Genomic DNA, 16,575 nt, shown 5'->3' on the forward strand with positions numbered 1-16,575 from the left:
TAAATGAACAGTAACTGGATGAAATGCTATGCTTTTAAAATCAACATGGAGAAACTATTTTTTTAGAAATGTATAAAAACACTAATGCTCTTCTGCTGAGCTGTTTTTTCTGTTTTCTTTTTTTTTCCATCCACACTGATAAAAGTTTTTCTCTGTATTGTGCTGCAGAAGTTTTAAAATGAACTGCAATGTTTCTTGCAACAAGGCTTAGGTTTACCTGAAAGTACCATTGGGTTTCCCTGCCTCTGCCCACAGTCACTAACTGGTGTAATAATATCTACTGCATCTTATCATAAAGTTTGCAAAACATTTTGATCAACAAACCTTGAGATAATAATTATTTCAACTTGACCTGACCTGTACTGTCCTGGAAGGCTATTTCATGCCTTCACTGGTCAATCAGTGGTCACTATTGATTTAAGAGACTGTTTATGCTAGCACTTTCCTTGGTAAGCTGTACTTCATTCATTGCAGGGGATTCTGGGTCTTTTCTTTCATCATACAGGGTATGACCTCTGCTTCCTCATGGGGAGAAATGAAGAGAATTATACAAACAAACAATAGTTTGGTTAGTTCAGAAGCATTTGACTGTTGTAAGAGACACTTTGTAGGATCCTGGAATGAAAAAGTTTATCATATTAAAGAGAAGTGTTAGGTGAGACTGAGCCTTCTGCTAGTTTTCCAGAAGCCATGTTTTGTTTTCTATCTTACTGCTTTAGTCAACTGAATTCAGCCTATTCACATCCCAAAAGCACACGAGAAGAGTACAGTTTTCCCTGGGCTCTGTTCCTTGCACTGTCTTCCAGTTTAACTCCACAGAAGCAAGGCAGAGAGAATTTGTACAGTGCATCATTTCACATACATTGTTTTATAATAGACAGGTGAATGTTGCCAAAAATGATGTACAAGTAAAACTGATAGATTGTGATTAGTAGCAACATTTTAAAAAGGATGAATTATTGTAAACACCAGCAGCTGTCTGCTCTCTGTAAACTATGGCTCAGGTCAGAACTGAAAATGAGTTTAGTGATTTTCATCCTAAACTCTAGCCGAAATGCGTGCATAAATAAGTTTTTTAAAAAATCTAGGACTGATGTAGTAGGGAATGACACATCAGGAACAAGAAGCATTAGCAGAGCTGTGTGAAAACCCCAAGGCTATCACTCTGTCTCAAGCTAATTTTATTAATCCTTCGCTGGTTTGAGTTCCACGTTCACGTACAACTAATACAAATTAAATAAAGCAGAATAAATGAGTAGGATTTCAGGCTGGAGCAATCACATGTCTACAGTGGGCTCTAAAAGTGAAATGGAGTTCAGCGTTGCAGGGTAGGTTATTTTATAACATCTGACAGCATCATTTATAGAAATATATTCATTTATAAAAATGTTTAAAAAGACATTACCAACATTCTCTCCCAAGCCTCTGCTGTTCTGCTACAGGGTGGCAATGATGTTGCTGATCCTGCAGTATGATATTTTATCTTCACACAAGGTTTTGGAAATTCAGAACTGCCCACTATTTTAGAGTCTATTGATCTACCTTAGTTACTTATGTGACCCCCATAGTATCTGAATGCCTCACAATCTTTAATGTATAATCCCTGTGAGGTAAGGAAATGCTAATATCCCCATTTTACAGACAGGAAATCAAGACACTGAGAGACTAAGGCCCAGATCCTCAAAATTATTTAGGCACCTCATTCCCACTGACTTCTGAGAATCTGGGCCTGCGTGACTTGCCCAAGGTCACACACAGTTTGTGGTGATGGAACAGGGAATTGAACCAAGCTCTCTCAAGTCCAAGGCTAGTACTCAAACCACTGGACAATGCTGCAGTGCACTGATCCCTCTCAACTCCTATTGAGATGATGTGCACAACCACTCAGGAATGAATCTTTAGAGTGGGTCACTATTTGTGGGATTAGAGTCTCATGTCCTTAAACTTCTCCTGTTGACCTAATCCCATTCCCTCAGAAATGTTTGACAATACTTCTATTGACTCCAGTTGGAGCAGGACTGAACCATCTAATAACATACTATATATCCATCAAGCATACAAACAATCTAGCAAGCTCTGCTCTTTGAGTAGTTTCAAATGTTTCCTTTTACACATTATGTAGTGAAGCTACCAGTCTAAGGCTTTGTCTACACTAGGGAACCTGACAGCTGTACTGCTGCAACTGTGCTGCTGTGAGGTCTCCTGTGTAGCTACTCAAAGCCAGCAGGAAAGAACTCTCCCATTGGCATAGTTAAACCACTGCCAATGAGCGGCAGTAGCTATGTTGGCAGGAGATGCTCTTCTGCCGACATAGCACTGTTCGCACTAGCACTTTTGTTGGTGAAACTTATGTCAGGTGGAGGGGGGGGAGTGTTTTTTTCACATCCCTGACCAACAAAATTTTGCTGACTAAAGTGCTAATGTAGATAAAGCCTAAGGAATGGGTATAGCCTGTGTAAGTCATTTACATTTAGAAGCTAGAGTTCTATTAGTTGATTACATCCATGTCATTTAATAACATTCTAATAACTACAAAAGACTCACTTGCCTGCATATTCCCTTTTTGGGGGGTAATTAATATTTCATGATGTTGGCGTCAGATAAAATCCTAGGATCACGTACTCAGATAGTATAAGTCAGTATAGCTCCAGTGAAGCTAATGAAACTACACTGATTTACACCAATAAAGAGCTAGCTCCTAGATTTTATTGCAAATCAAGGAAAAGGACCTATGCAATGACATGACTCCTACAGAAGAGTTCATACCTGGCTGTTCATTTGGCACGCACAGGTTATACTTATGATGAGATAACACCAGTATAAAAGACATTTAATTGCAACCCTTACCTGCTTCTATGTTGGTATTTCCATCATGTTTCATGAGGCAAGAAGTCAGCTTCAGCCCACACTGAACATGAGCCATGTCTTTGAGATTTGATTTCATGTGCTGTATACCTAGTTCTATTATTTCTGCTATACACAATAGCGGTTGGGCTGTTATCCAGCTAGTAAGACAAGCTACTAGGTGCCTGGAGTCTTAGTTCACCACTGTTTGAATATTCAAGAATATTTATAGGCCAGCTCCCGCTCCCATTGAAGTCAATGGGAGTTTTTTCATTGAGTTCATAAAGAGCAAGCATGGGACCTCTGCCTTAATTTATGCCCAGTCTATGTGCTGTTTGGTGTTTGTGTTGGATTGAAATTTATGTGTTCTTTTTTTTTGCCATGTTTATTGTAGAATTAGCCTTGATTACAGAATTACTACAGCAAATAATACTTTGCTTGAGGAGCTTCATTAATTATCTCTGTATGTTTGCTGTGTTTATTTTATAATAGAATAGTGGCTACATTAAAAAACAAAGAATATCCATTATGGACTTCTCTCCACCTAATCCTCATAAGAGCAATGACAGAGAACCATGAGACTGCTGTACATGAATTGTCAACAGGAACAGACACAGAAATGTGAACTATTTGATACAATGCTTTGTTTAATGAAAATTATGAACAATATTTGAAGGCACAGTCTGCAGTTAAATAGAGGATGCTGCTAATAAGTACCAAAATTACTGAGAAATTATATCGTGACATAGTCAAAAGAATTCAGGCATTATATACTCAAAACAGTATACAATGATACATTTGCATGGGTTTAGAATTCCTTCTTTTCATTTCCTACTTTACAACATACTTTGGTCCCAGTCCTTATTTAGGGTCCCATCCTGGAAGATGTTGAACTCTCTTAAGTCTATGAGAAATGAGGGTATGCAGCACCCATCAGAGGACAAAGCCATAAGTCCATTCTCATGCACTGATTACACTGATGTTTATGGGAGTCTTGCCTAAATAAGGACTGAATAAAAACTGTTTGAAGACTTCACAGGATTTGACCCTTTGTGATTAAAAGCTTTATTGATTCTATAATACAAGACAAACAAAAAACACACTGATGTAGTTAAAAACAAAGAGCTTGTTTTTGCATTAGAGTAGTACAAGAACACAGTGAAAATAGTAAAAAGACAACTAATTACCATGAGTGAATAATCCTCCAGATTATTGGAATATATATAGGGTTTATTTAACCAAATGTGTGTAACTTCCATTCATGCTAGTAGGAGTTAAACCATATGTCTGAATCAATGGGCTAATGCAACCCCAGTTGATGAGCTGCTAGAAGACCACAGTACAAACTATGAAATTGAAGAAGAAAACTTGGTCAGATAGCACACAGAATCATACATGTATTGGAAGTGGGCCCAGATAAACTGACCAAACCCCAAATTACTATAGACCATAATATTTGTGAAACAAGCAGAATTATATGCTATCATACTTAGGCAATTAAATCTATATTAGGGCTCTGTATAGAGACAAATATTCAGTTTTGTTTTAAATCTGGGGGCTAACTTTTGAATTGTTTCTGAAAATTCTGATCTCATTCTCTTTGAGCACCTCAACATCCATCGTCAAGATACTACACCCAAATCACTGGAAAGCTACTCTCAGAGTGGGTGACCTTTTTGTAGTGAGCCAGGCAAGCTTTTCCTTAAACTTATGTACACGAATGGCACCAAAACAGGAGGATGTTTTTCATATTCATTTCAGGATGAATTGCTGCTATTTTTCCATTTGCTTATCTTTTCTTTGTAGATTTTGATATTAGTAGCAAGATCCCTGTAATAAAAGAGGAGCTTTGTGGTGCAGTTATGTCATGCTCACTCTATATGTATGTGCTCAGGGCTGGCGCTACCATTTAGGCAGCCTAGGCAATCGCCTAGGGCGCCAGAATAAATGGTGGGCGCCGTTTTGCTGGCATCACTGCGGCAGCTCCACCGGAGCCACGGAGCACCGGACCCTCCGCAGGCACCACTGCGGCAGCTCCAGTGGAGCCGCGGGACCAGCGCGCGGGGCGGCGAAATTGCCGTCCGCCTAGGGCGCTCAAACCCCTAGCGCCGGTCCTGTATGTGCTGAGGGATTTATTTTGATGAATTTGATGATTAAGGCAGTCTAAGCAATGTTTGGTGGTCTCTGCTAATGCAGCATGTTGCACATGTAACCTTCTGGGGCAAGAGTGAAAGATTTAAGAATTACACAATAGCATTAATGATTGTACATTAAGGCTTGATCTGGGGCCTAATGCAAAAAGACAGTTCAGCTACATATCTTGACAACCAAAGGAGACTTTTTTTTTGAAAATGTATGTATAGCTAACCCAAGGAAGATCTGTTTTTAGCACAGAATACTGGATTAAGTGGCCTGCCCAAGCAGGAATCCCATAATATTAAATGTGAGGCTTACATCATTGTGCAGGAACTATGTAGGAAGCAAGCTCTGAACTGTTTTATATGGTGAGGGTTATGTGCTGATGTTTGCATGATGTAAACATGAAACAACTACATATCCTGTAAATGTCAGATATGTAAATACTTAGCTGGGTGCTATGGGTGGGATCCCAAGAAAAGAGAGACGCTCACTTCCCCTGCCCGTGGTATGTTCTACATCCATCGCCAAATGTCAGGGGGTAGCGCATGGACATAGATGTTTATCATAAAGTCAAAACCAACCTCTCCATTGATTGGTTTTAACTGGTATGTTTGAGAGGCTATTGGCATAGGTAGGGTGATTAAGTGTTCGGTTTTCGATCGAAACACCGGGTCGAAAAGAGATCCTGGCGGCTCCTGTCAGCATCACTGACTGGGCCGTTGACTGTCTGGTTGGTGGCACTGCGCAGCGGGCTGGCAGGCTCCCGGCTAGCCTTTGCACTACATGGCTTCTGGGAAGCAGGTGGCATGTCCCCTCTCCAGCTCCTATGCATAGGGGAAGCCAGGGGGCTACCCCCACCCCAAGCAGAAACACAGCCAATGGGAGCTGTGAGGGAGGTACCTGAGGATGGGGCAGCGCGCAGATCTACCTGGCCATGCCTCCGTGTAGGAGCCCAGAGTTCAGAGCCTGCACCCCTGACCCCTCCCCTCCTAGGCCCCAACTCCCAACCCCAGCCCTGATTCCCCTCCCACCCTCAGAATCCCTTGATCCCAGCCCACAGCACCCTCCTACACCCCAAATCCCTCATCTTGGGCCCTACATCAGAGCCCACAATCCCAGCTGGAGCCCTCAGCTCTACCACACACCAACCCCCTGCCCCAGCCTGGAGCCCCCTCCTGCACCCTGAATCTCTAATTTCTGGCCCAACCCTTGAACCAGCACCCCCAGTGCAGAGCCTGTACCTCCTCTCACACCCCAACCCCCGCCTCAGTCCAGAGCCTCCTTTCATACTCCAAACCCCTTGGCTCCAACCCCCCAGCCCAGAGCCCCCTCCTGCACCCTAAACCCCTCATCCCTGGCCCCACCCCAGAGCCTGCACCCCCAGCCAGAGCCCTCACGCCCTCCTGCATCCCAGCCCCCTGAGCCAGCCCAGTGAAAATGAGCCAGTGAGTGGAGGGGATGGAGTGGGCGGGGCCTTGGAGAAGGGGTGGGGCATGGGCGAGGCCTCAGGGGACGGGCGGGGTAGGGGGCCGGGCAAGAGTGTTCCGTTTTGTGCGAGTAGAAAGTTAGCAACCCTAGGCACAAATGATGCATGGTGGGAGGGCATGTGGAGTCAAGCGCCCCTCCAGATTTCTGCTTGGCCTGCCAGGGCGGGATGGAGAGGGGCTCTGTCCTTCTCCCACTGTGCCTGCCCCCCAGCATGCTCAGCCCCTGTCCCTAGCAGCCGGGCTCTAGCATGGAGCAGAAGGGGCAGAACCAGCCACTTTTCATGCCGGCTGCTCTGGGTTGCTGCTCTGTGCAGTGCAGCAGCTGCCTAAGAGAGAGCCTGGCAGGGGTGGCGGCCTGCCTTGCCCCCTCAGCTCCCTGTCTGAGGCTGGCTGCTGGGTCAAGGGCCGAGCAAGCCAGAAACATGCTGAAGGGGAAAGAGTGGGCTCCAGATCACTCAGCTCATGTCCCTAGCAGACAGCCTGGGCAGGAAAGCAGAGGAGGTGGGACGGGCCACTGCCCCTGCCAGGATCTCTCACAGGAAGCCGTTGTGTTGTGTGGAGCAGCAACCTGGAACTGCCAGCTTCAGCTGTGTAAGCAGTGGCTCCCTTCCGCTCCCTGCCTGGGCCTGGTTGCTAGGGAGAGTGGCCAAACATGCTGGTGGGGGAGAGGTGGGGAGGAGGAGAGAGGAGATGCAGCGAGAGAAGGACAGAGCTCCTCTTCACCTCACAGGTAATTCTGATGGGGCAGGGAGAGTGTGGCAGCCCTGAGCTGGGTACAGGGTGGGGTGTTGCTGGGCAGACGAGAGACATGGGGTGTTCTTCCCTTTAGATTCCATATCAAGAGCCATGAGTCATCTACGGCTATTGGGTTTAAAAAAACATCTCACCAGATATTGGAAAGCTAACTGCGCAGATATACCAGCCACAGGGCCAAATGAGCAGCAACTTAATATGTAGCTGCCAAGGACACAAGATAAGGATGGAGATTTTGTATACTGATTGTTAGGGATCCCTGGACTAGCCATAAGATGATGATAAAAACATTTAGATCTCCTTCATGGAATGGACAACCTGTCTTCACACACCCCTTGGCTGTTAATCCCCTGAAGTTGCAGACTTGGCAGCCTGGAAAGAAGTAATATCTTCTGATCCCGAATAAGAATAACCGTGAAAGGGCTGTTTCTTCTAGGCTGCAGGTGAAGCAAATTCTGGACTCCCAAGTGGCTGCATACCAGACACTTTTTGACAAAGGGCAAACAGAGTGTCACTGGTTGGGTATTCACCTCCCCTGCTCTGCACTACAAATATGCCTACTTTTTCTCATCACAACATGCAGTAGATTGTGGCCCTTCACCATGTATTACAGCAAGGGTGCGCAACCTTTTAAGCCTGATGGTCAAACATATTACCTCAAAAAGCCCAAAATTAATACTTAAAGGCAGATTATCTGGCCTCTTCTGCTCCCATTGTGCTCTGCTGTGGGTACCATAGCCAGATTGCGCATGTTAGAGCAGTCCACAGGGTGCTCTAACCTGTGCCAGGTCTGCAGGAGAGACTCTGGGGGCTGTAACTGGTGGATGGTTCTCAGCTTCTCCTCTCCTCTCTCCTAGGATGCCCTGGATGACTGTATGCAGGAGGAGAACTATCCTTCACTAGATCGTCTCCATGAGTTCAGGCAGAGATAGTCAATTCAGCTCTCCCTGAGGAATCCCACAGCCTGGTAGGGAAACAGGCAACAGAGCAGCTAGAGCTACTTCTCCCTCTCTCCCTCCCTTTAGATGCAGTGGGCAGCCAGCAGAGGAGCAGCTATTGAAAGCCAGGAGTTGGGAGGCACAAGCCCGCCTGTTACTGAAGGCCCCTCCCCCAGCCTGTGGGGAGGAGCTACTGGACCAGCAGTTCAAATAATTTTGGGGAACAACTAATCTAGCAGAGGAGTAGCTGTAGCAGCAAAGAGAAAGCAGCTGCTCATGAGCACCCAGCTCACACTACAGCTGCCTCATGGGTTATAGTGCATATAACGGGAGGCACCTAGGGAGACAGCTAGTGCCCCACCTCCTCTCCATGGTGACAGGGGTGATTCAGCCATTTTAGTTTAAAAACCACAGGACAAACCTGAGGGGCCATATCCCCAATTCATATTCAAATACAAATTTTCTTTTCAAACACAGTTGCACTTGAGGGCCATGGTTTTAAGCTTCCAGAGCCACATGACGGACACCACTGTAGTACAGCATGTGGAATTAGCCCATTCTCCACTCAATAGCCCACATGCTCAGCATAAGTGCTAGGCAATTGTCCTGTTTCAGGGCAGCAAGCAACCCTGCGTATGCTGGAGGAGGACTGAATCCTGCATAGAAAGAACACAGTTAACTTCATGTCTACTGTGTCCTCACACAGGGGAATTATTACTAACAAAAATTCCTGAAACCATTGCAACATGTCTTTCATTTTGCTCTGAATGAAATGGCATAGGACATTGTGCAATATATCACACGGGGGGAGGGGGATGAGTTTGAGCCATACTTGTACTAGTAGCTATAAAGCAGAAGGCAAAGTGCTCTCCTAGTGTCAGATGCTTCTTATCTTACCATGGTATTTGGGTGTGAATAATTACATTGCAAACATTTTTGCATTACTTTTACTTTGATACACAATAGCATTCAAAGTGCTTAGAGTCAACATCTCTGAGTTCCTGAGTGCTCAGTAAGTCTTCCTAAAATGGCTGCTCAGTTTGGAGCTGAAACCAATTTACATTCTCAGTCCTTGTAAATCATTATCCAGACTTCATCCAGGTATGAAATTATGCAACAAAAACATACTGAACTGGTGTGGATACTAAAACACCTTTAATTTCTAATGATTTCTAAAGTTCCTTCCTAAAGCAAACTATTTGCCAACTCATTAAAGGTGCCAGCCATTTCTGGAATCTAGAGACGCATCTGGCCCTGAAATCAAGCATTAAGCAGCACTTAAAGCAAAAAAGTGTCCGTTCTTTGTCGTGGCAGGACAGCTTGCATGCTCTAACAATCCCCAGAGTTTGTGTCGGTGGGGGCTTTTTGCTCCTGGCAGGTTTAACCATGCTGGATTGGCCTGTGTGGGAGGGGCCAGGCAAAACAGACACCCTGGTCTTCCAGGTTGGGGGAGGAGCTAACAACCCTGTCCCATAAAAACCAAAATATGTTACGGAAACAGCGGCGGAGAAATCAACCATTACTGTGTGTGATTGCCTTCAGGAGTAAATGACCTGTCTGACTGCCAGTGATGAAAGCCAAAAGGAAGCCACTGGCATGAAGATTGAAGTGCTCAACACCAAGACAAAAACCAAACTTGTTTTTTTGATTGTACAGACAATGTATGAAACAGGGAAGGTAACTCGGGTCACAGCAGCTACAGCTTACATATCCTGGGTGTTAGCGAGAGCCGATGGACGGGATCAGGAAGATTAACAATAGCGTTGGAAGAAACTTTGCTGTATTCTGGATGAGATGATGGACAACACCATGAGGGTGTTGCCATCCTTTTGAAGAAGGGAGTGGAGCATGCCCTGCTTGAATGGAAATCCATCAGCAGCAACCTTATGAGAGACAGACTGAAAGGGAAACACAGTAATATTACTCTGATTCAGTGCTTTGACATATGACAGTGATGAAAAGCAAAGGACAAATTCTATCTCACATTACAGGCGGAGATAGAGAGAGAGTACTATGCCACGACCTAACTATTGTCATGGAAGACTTGAATGCCAAATTCGGTAAGGACAACACAAACAATGACAGAGTAATGGTGTGGTACCATGAATGAAAACAGAGAGAGGCTTGTTGATTTCTGTAATATGAATGATCTAGTCATCGGCAGAACCCTATTCCAATATGGTGAAATCCACAAGCTGTCATGGTATTCTCCAAATGGCAGAGATGAGAACTAGATTGACCATATAATGATCAATGGCAATTGAAATTACTTAACCTACTTCCTTCTTCTAAAGTTGGCTTTGCTGTACTGTCTGATCTGACCTAATGTTTATTGAACTCACTTGTCTTAAACACCACTCTGAAGTTCTTTACTTTGTTTCCCTCCCACCCTCACATGATCGAGGCCACAGAGATCACGCTTTCCTTATCTATAGAATAATAATATACTACACATGCGTAATACCTTTACTCTAAGGATCGCCAAGCAATTGATAAACATTGATTAATTTAATTTAAAAAACTTCTAGCAAGAGGGTATTGTTTTTATGGATGAGGAAGCTGATTCATACAGTGGTTAAATGACTCACTCAAAGTCACACAGGAAGCCTGGGACAGAGCTGAGAATCCAACTCAGACCTTGCTTTAACCATATAACTGTCCTCTCTTTATTCCCCAGCCAGCTGTTCCTCTGCCTTATCTCTTGTATTTATTTTATTACTTTTATCTACTCTGATAATTATACATAATGTATTTTATTATTATGCTTACACAACTTTTTATTATGCAGCATTGGTAATACAGTGCATGTAGATAATGTGATGATGATTAACTTTTCCCTAATATGTTTTAATCTTTAACCATTTGTAGCCTTGATCTTCTGGTTCTTGCAATCTCATTTCTCTTCATGGATTTTTGGAAGCTTCCATTGCAGCTACATTAGAATATAGACTAAGCACTTGACTCTCCTCCACTTCCCTCCCATCCCTCAGTACCAAAAAGCAGGCATATAAATATTCTATCCTCAAAGATTTTCAGGGCCTTCCTGTCTATTCCAGAATCTAGTGCACCTTCTCTCCCTTCATTTTTGGAGATGCTCAACTGACTGGCACTCTCTTCCATCTTCCTGGCCATATCGTCTCATATTTTCTATTCTATCCCTAGAAATTTTAATTTTCTTACTACGTGTATCCCTATCTTGCCTCCTTCTTCCATGCTGATCCCTCTACCTAAAACAGCCTCTTTGTGCTTATTTGGATACCTGACTCTTTGAATTCTCTCTTTTCTTCTAGGTCTATGACACTCTTTCAACAAAATCCTACTTCCTGAGCCTTCCACTTTACCCATATTTCACCAGCCTTCCAGAAATTTGTTCATGATAACCTCTCCTCCCTCACATCCATGAACGTCACTTCTACTGCATAATATAATCTTATATACTTGTAGTTTGAACTGATCAAGTTCATAGTGGCTGTCTCATCTCCTAATGTTTGTTTCCTCTCCTTTGGAGTCTGAAACATGGAAGTCAGCTCTAGAGAGCTGATTTTACCAAAAGAACTCACGTTTAACAACACTGAAAGCAATGCCTATGAGTGCCCTTCTGTGAACTGGTTGGCCATGTGGGAAAAACATTGGCAGTACTGTCTTAATTACTCAGCAGTTCTACCACACTTGCTATTGCTGCACTGAAATTTCCTGTATGGTGAGCCATACTCATTTCAGGAGTAACCCTACCACAGAGACTGCCTGAATTCAGACACTAATTTCACTGGAGTTTTACCAGGGATTAGTTTGGCCCAGTCTGAATGTTTATTTTCTTGGTAGCTGAAAGAAATAAGAGTAGCCAGGGCAGAGGAAGAGAAACGGAAAAGAGAGCAAAACAAATAAACCCCCCCCAATAAGATACAGTATTTGGAAAACACGTTATTTTAGTTAAGTTGCATGCAACTAAAGTATCACTAGATGGCTCCAAATAGCTAGTGCACACATCTTTCAGTACAGCTGAAATAACCAGCCCTTATGCCACAGCAGTTCTGCCTGAATTTCTCCAAATCTTATTTGGTATTTTACACACATTGTTTTAAAAATCCTGAGTTGTATATACTTCATTATATTGAACTAAGGATACAGTAAGAACACAAAAGGGAATGCCCCCATCTATTTCACAATCCCATTTCCAGTGAAAACCGCTCTGTGTAAAATCTTAAAATCTTCCCCCTAATAACTCACAGTAGTAGGTTGAGAAGTACAGTAGAAATGTGATGCAAGATTCCTTTTTGCACAATGCGACTGAATAAAAGCTTCTATGTTAGAATGTCTGTCTTGTTCCAGGAGCTCAGGAGTCAGCTGTTTCATACTTTCAGTGAAAGTGTCATCAGAAAGCTTGACATTATATTAAGCCAGTTTCCCTTCAGAATCAGCCTGAAAATAATGGATTAGCTAAGGGAACCAGACCAGCTGGTTAATGGAGGGGGCGGAATGGAGATGCCTGGGCTCTAATGAGTCAGTCTTGGGGAAAGGAATTCTCTCCCCTGTTCCTCCCCACCCCCAAGAAATAAAGGCAAGTCCTCAACCATCGCCTCCTCATGCACTCAGGGCTGCAGCTCACTGTCCTGTCACTGTTACACCTGAAATAATCCCTAAATTAAAGGCCTCACCTATTTTCAAGCTGTTGCTCAGTTATTAACTTCCTCCTGGGCCTACCGATTGGTCATATCACAGGCCCAGTAATGATTCCTTTCTACGTGATGTGTGTTAAGAGTGGTTTAATCCAGGAGATGTTAGGAATAGTGTTTGGAGCCATTAGTACTTGTGAAGCATCCAATATAGTACCCCTCATGCCCAAAGTGGACGTGGGTTCCATATCACCTCTGGAAATACAGAGAAGAGGTTTAGGCTCCAACATTTCCTTGTCCTGGGTGAACTGCCTTGAAATGCACGGTATTAGGGTGAGAGTGTAGGGTTGCCAGGTGTCTAGTTTTCAACCTGGAACGCCTGGTTGAAAAGGGACCCTGCCAGCTCCGGTCAGCACTGCTGACCGGGCCGTTAAAAGTCCGGTTGGTGGTGCAGCAGGGGCTTGAGGCTAAGGCAGGCTCCCTGCCTGCCTGGCTCCATGCAGCCCCTGGAAGTGGCTGGCATGTTCCTGTGGCCACTAAGTGCAGGGGTGATCAGAGAAGCTCTGCGTGCGGCCTGCACCTCCAGCGCTGGTTCCGCAGTTCCCATTGGCCAGGAACTGCAGCCAATCAGGGCTGAAGGGGCAGTGCTGGTGGGAGCAGCATGAAGCCAAGGCAGGCAGGGAGCCAGCCTTAACCCCACTGCACCACCTAACCGGAGTTGCCTGAGGTAAGCGTCGCCCAGCCGGAGCTTGCACCCCGAATACCCTGCCCCAGGTCAGAACCCCCTCCCACACCCAAACTCCCTCCCAGACCCCATACTCCCACCCACACCCCAATCCCTGCCCCAAGTCAGAACCCCCTCCCTCCCAGAGCCAGCACCTCGCATCCCCTTCCACATCCCAACCCCTTACTCCAGCCCTGAGCACCCTCCCGGCTATTTTTCTTGGAATTGAAGAATTGTTTTCCTTCCTCCATATCTAGAGAGGTTGGCTAGTCTGAACCTTCACTGACTTTCAAGGATATTTCTCTTGCATTGTTTTTCACCTTTTTATTTTCACCTTCAAGGACCTGGCATCCTGGAGATCTCTGCTCAGGCTGAGGAAGATTGGCTATGGCCACTCTCTCCCAGGTCTCCCCAAATAGGCAGGATGGTTGTGTGATTAGAGTGCTATCCGCCAACATGCACAGACTTCCTCTGCGGCTTTATGCAAGTCACTTTGCCTGTGTGTGCCTCAGTTTCCCATATGTAAGATTGGGATAATAGAACATCCTTACCTCAGAGGGTATTAGGAGAATAAAAACATTAGAAAATGTGAGGTGCTTGGTGTGACGGGTTCGATCCTCCATCTAGGATACCACTTTATGTGCTGGGGTCTCACTGAGCCCGCCTGTTCCACTAGCATGGGCTTCCTCACCCTGCTTATGCTGTGCCAGACCCTCAGGCCTTCTCTAGTACACACACGTAAGGCCACACCCAGCTGCAGACACAGACAGAAGTCAGCTCTGTGTGAGAGAATTCAGTTCGGAGATTCACCAAACACTCACATGCCCACCCCCTTTGGGGAGTAAACCCAAAATAATATTGTCTTGCACTACACAGAAAAATCTGCACAGCACAAGCTCATAAAAATTTCCCTCTCCCTCAGTGTGAAGAGAGAGATGCACAGCTTCTCCCCACCCCCATATGAATTGCACAAACTAGGTTATGTTATAAACAAGGAATAAGTTTATTAACTACAAAAGGTAACTTGTATGTGATAATAAGGGATAGCAAACAGAACAAAGCAGATTACTGAGCAAATAAAACAAAACACACAAACTAGGCTTAATACACTCAAGAAACAGGTTACAAAATGTAATTTCTCACCCTCAATGTTGTTTTAGGCAAGTTGCAGAGTTTCTGTAGCTTAGAGTTCCAGCTGTTTGTCTTTACAGACTGGACCACCCTCTTAGCCTGAACTCAACCCTGCCTTTCCCTCCAGGTGTTTTTACCAGTCTTCCTTCCTGGCAGGCAGTGGAGGAGAGTGAAGATTAACCCCCTCCCCAGCCATACCTAAGGCGAGAATCCTTTGTTTGGTCCCCATCCCTCCTACAGTGGAGAAGTACCAGCAAGTTAAGACTTTGTCCTGTACCAGGTGACAGAGTCACTTGACCCGGCTGTGTCAATGCAGCATCCCAGTAATCTTCTCAGGAAGGAGTAAGATTAGCATTTTCAAAGTTCTATTGTTCTCATAAATGGCTCATCCAGACTCTTTGCCTCTTGTCTGGTGGGTGTTTCCCAGGCGAAAACACAGTTATAATTGTTACATAGTTAATAATCCTAACTCCAGATACAGAAATGATACAGATACACAAACTGGAGAGCCACATTCAGCAAATCATAACCTTTCCAATGATATCTCACATGACCCATCTTGCATAAAACGTATCGTAGTTATGCCATATTCATATCATAACAATATTTCTATGAAGAATATGGAGTGTAACATCACACTTGGATGTTACAGTGATGGGGGCCATACAAGTACCTTAGAGAAACAGTAAATAATCCAAGTGATCGTTTTACTGTAATTTGTGGAGCTTTCGCCATCCAAGGGTTGTGCACAGGGACAAACGAGACAATAGCAGGAGTTGGAGAAGAAACATGGAACATAGCTGGGTGAAGGGGATGATTGATAGCAAGAAGATAATGCAGAACAGCTTACACAAAAAAGCCCTTAAGCCAGTCCTTTCTCCAATAAAACTCCCATTGATTTCACTGGAGATTTTGTCAGAGCAAAGTGTGCAGGATCGGGCACTTCAGCTGTAAGTTTCTGAGAGGAAAGACCTTGCCTGTCTTTTTGTCTCCATTTATATCTTTGGAACATGGGCAGAGGGTGTAAGAGGCCAGGGGAGGCTAAGCATCCCCAAACAGGATCTCCCCCTGGAGGCGTGCTGGCCTGCTGCCTTTGGAGTGCTGCCACTGAAAGGACATCTGGGCCATAGCCCTGCCTGAGCTCTACCATGAGGCCCCACAACTGCTCATCCTCTTCCGCTATGTCCCTGACCACACTGCTCCTCTTCCCACCCCTGTTCCACCTTTCCCCCCTGAGATCCAGCCCTCACTCCTCCTCTTCCCTTGAGGAACGCGCCACCCACCACTCGGGGCAGAGAGGCGCGAGCAGTGGGTGAGGGGAGGCCTTGAGGGAGGGGGCAAGGAGGCATGAGAGGTGGAGTCTCGGGGAAGGGAGCTAGGCCTGGGCTGGAGTGGGAGTGGAGTGTGGGTGGGGCCTCAGAGTGGAGCAGGGGGTGGGGCCATGATCCAGGTGTTGGTGGCTCCCCACTTCTAGGGAGCTTCTGGTGCTCATGCCCAGCCTCCCCAAATGCAGGAGTCACGCATCACCCATGCTTTGGAACTATGTAAACAAACTACATGCTAGATGAATGAGCAAATAAAAGGTTTACGTGATTTTAGGAAGAGAAGTGAAATATAAATAGAGAATAAAAATAAATATAAATATATCCATTCTTCCTTTGATTGAGTAGGAAGAGAAACTAAGGCGGTTAGTAGTTCTCTAATATTTGGCAGTCTGGAAACCACCCAGTGCTCTCTTAAGTCTCAATGGATCTCCTTTCTAGAGGGTCATGGATGTGATTATTGTATTCTGACAGGGTCAGTATGGCATCACTCATGGAATAACTAGCTAGAGGCAGCCCACAACTTTGGGCAATGCATCTGAGCTCCATTACATGGTAAAAATGAAAGAGCTAAGGTGGCCCTCAAACCTCAAAATGCAGTGTTGTCCTTAAGATGGCTTGATT

The 16,575-nt window shown here is 44.9% G+C and overlaps 1 protein-coding gene across 2 annotated transcripts in view; it reads left to right on the forward strand.

The window, feature by feature from the left end:
• Positions 1-16,575, forward strand: part of TASL (TLR adaptor interacting with endolysosomal SLC15A4) — a 94,346-nt gene that overhangs the window by 59,708 nt on the left and 18,063 nt on the right. The window contains exon 1 of one of the 2 annotated variants that reach the window (XM_050936716.1): positions 8,160-8,190. The exons of the other annotated variant lie outside the window; for it this stretch is intronic. The gene's annotated coding sequence lies outside the window, so the exon portion shown is untranslated. Of the gene's footprint in view, positions 1-8,159; positions 8,191-16,575 lie in introns of those variants that run through there. 2 annotated transcript variants of the gene reach the window in all.

This window comes from Gopherus flavomarginatus, chromosome 1 (genome assembly GCF_025201925.1).
Source record: "Gopherus flavomarginatus isolate rGopFla2 chromosome 1, rGopFla2.mat.asm, whole genome shotgun sequence".
NCBI lineage: Eukaryota > Metazoa > Chordata > Testudines > Testudinidae > Gopherus > Gopherus flavomarginatus.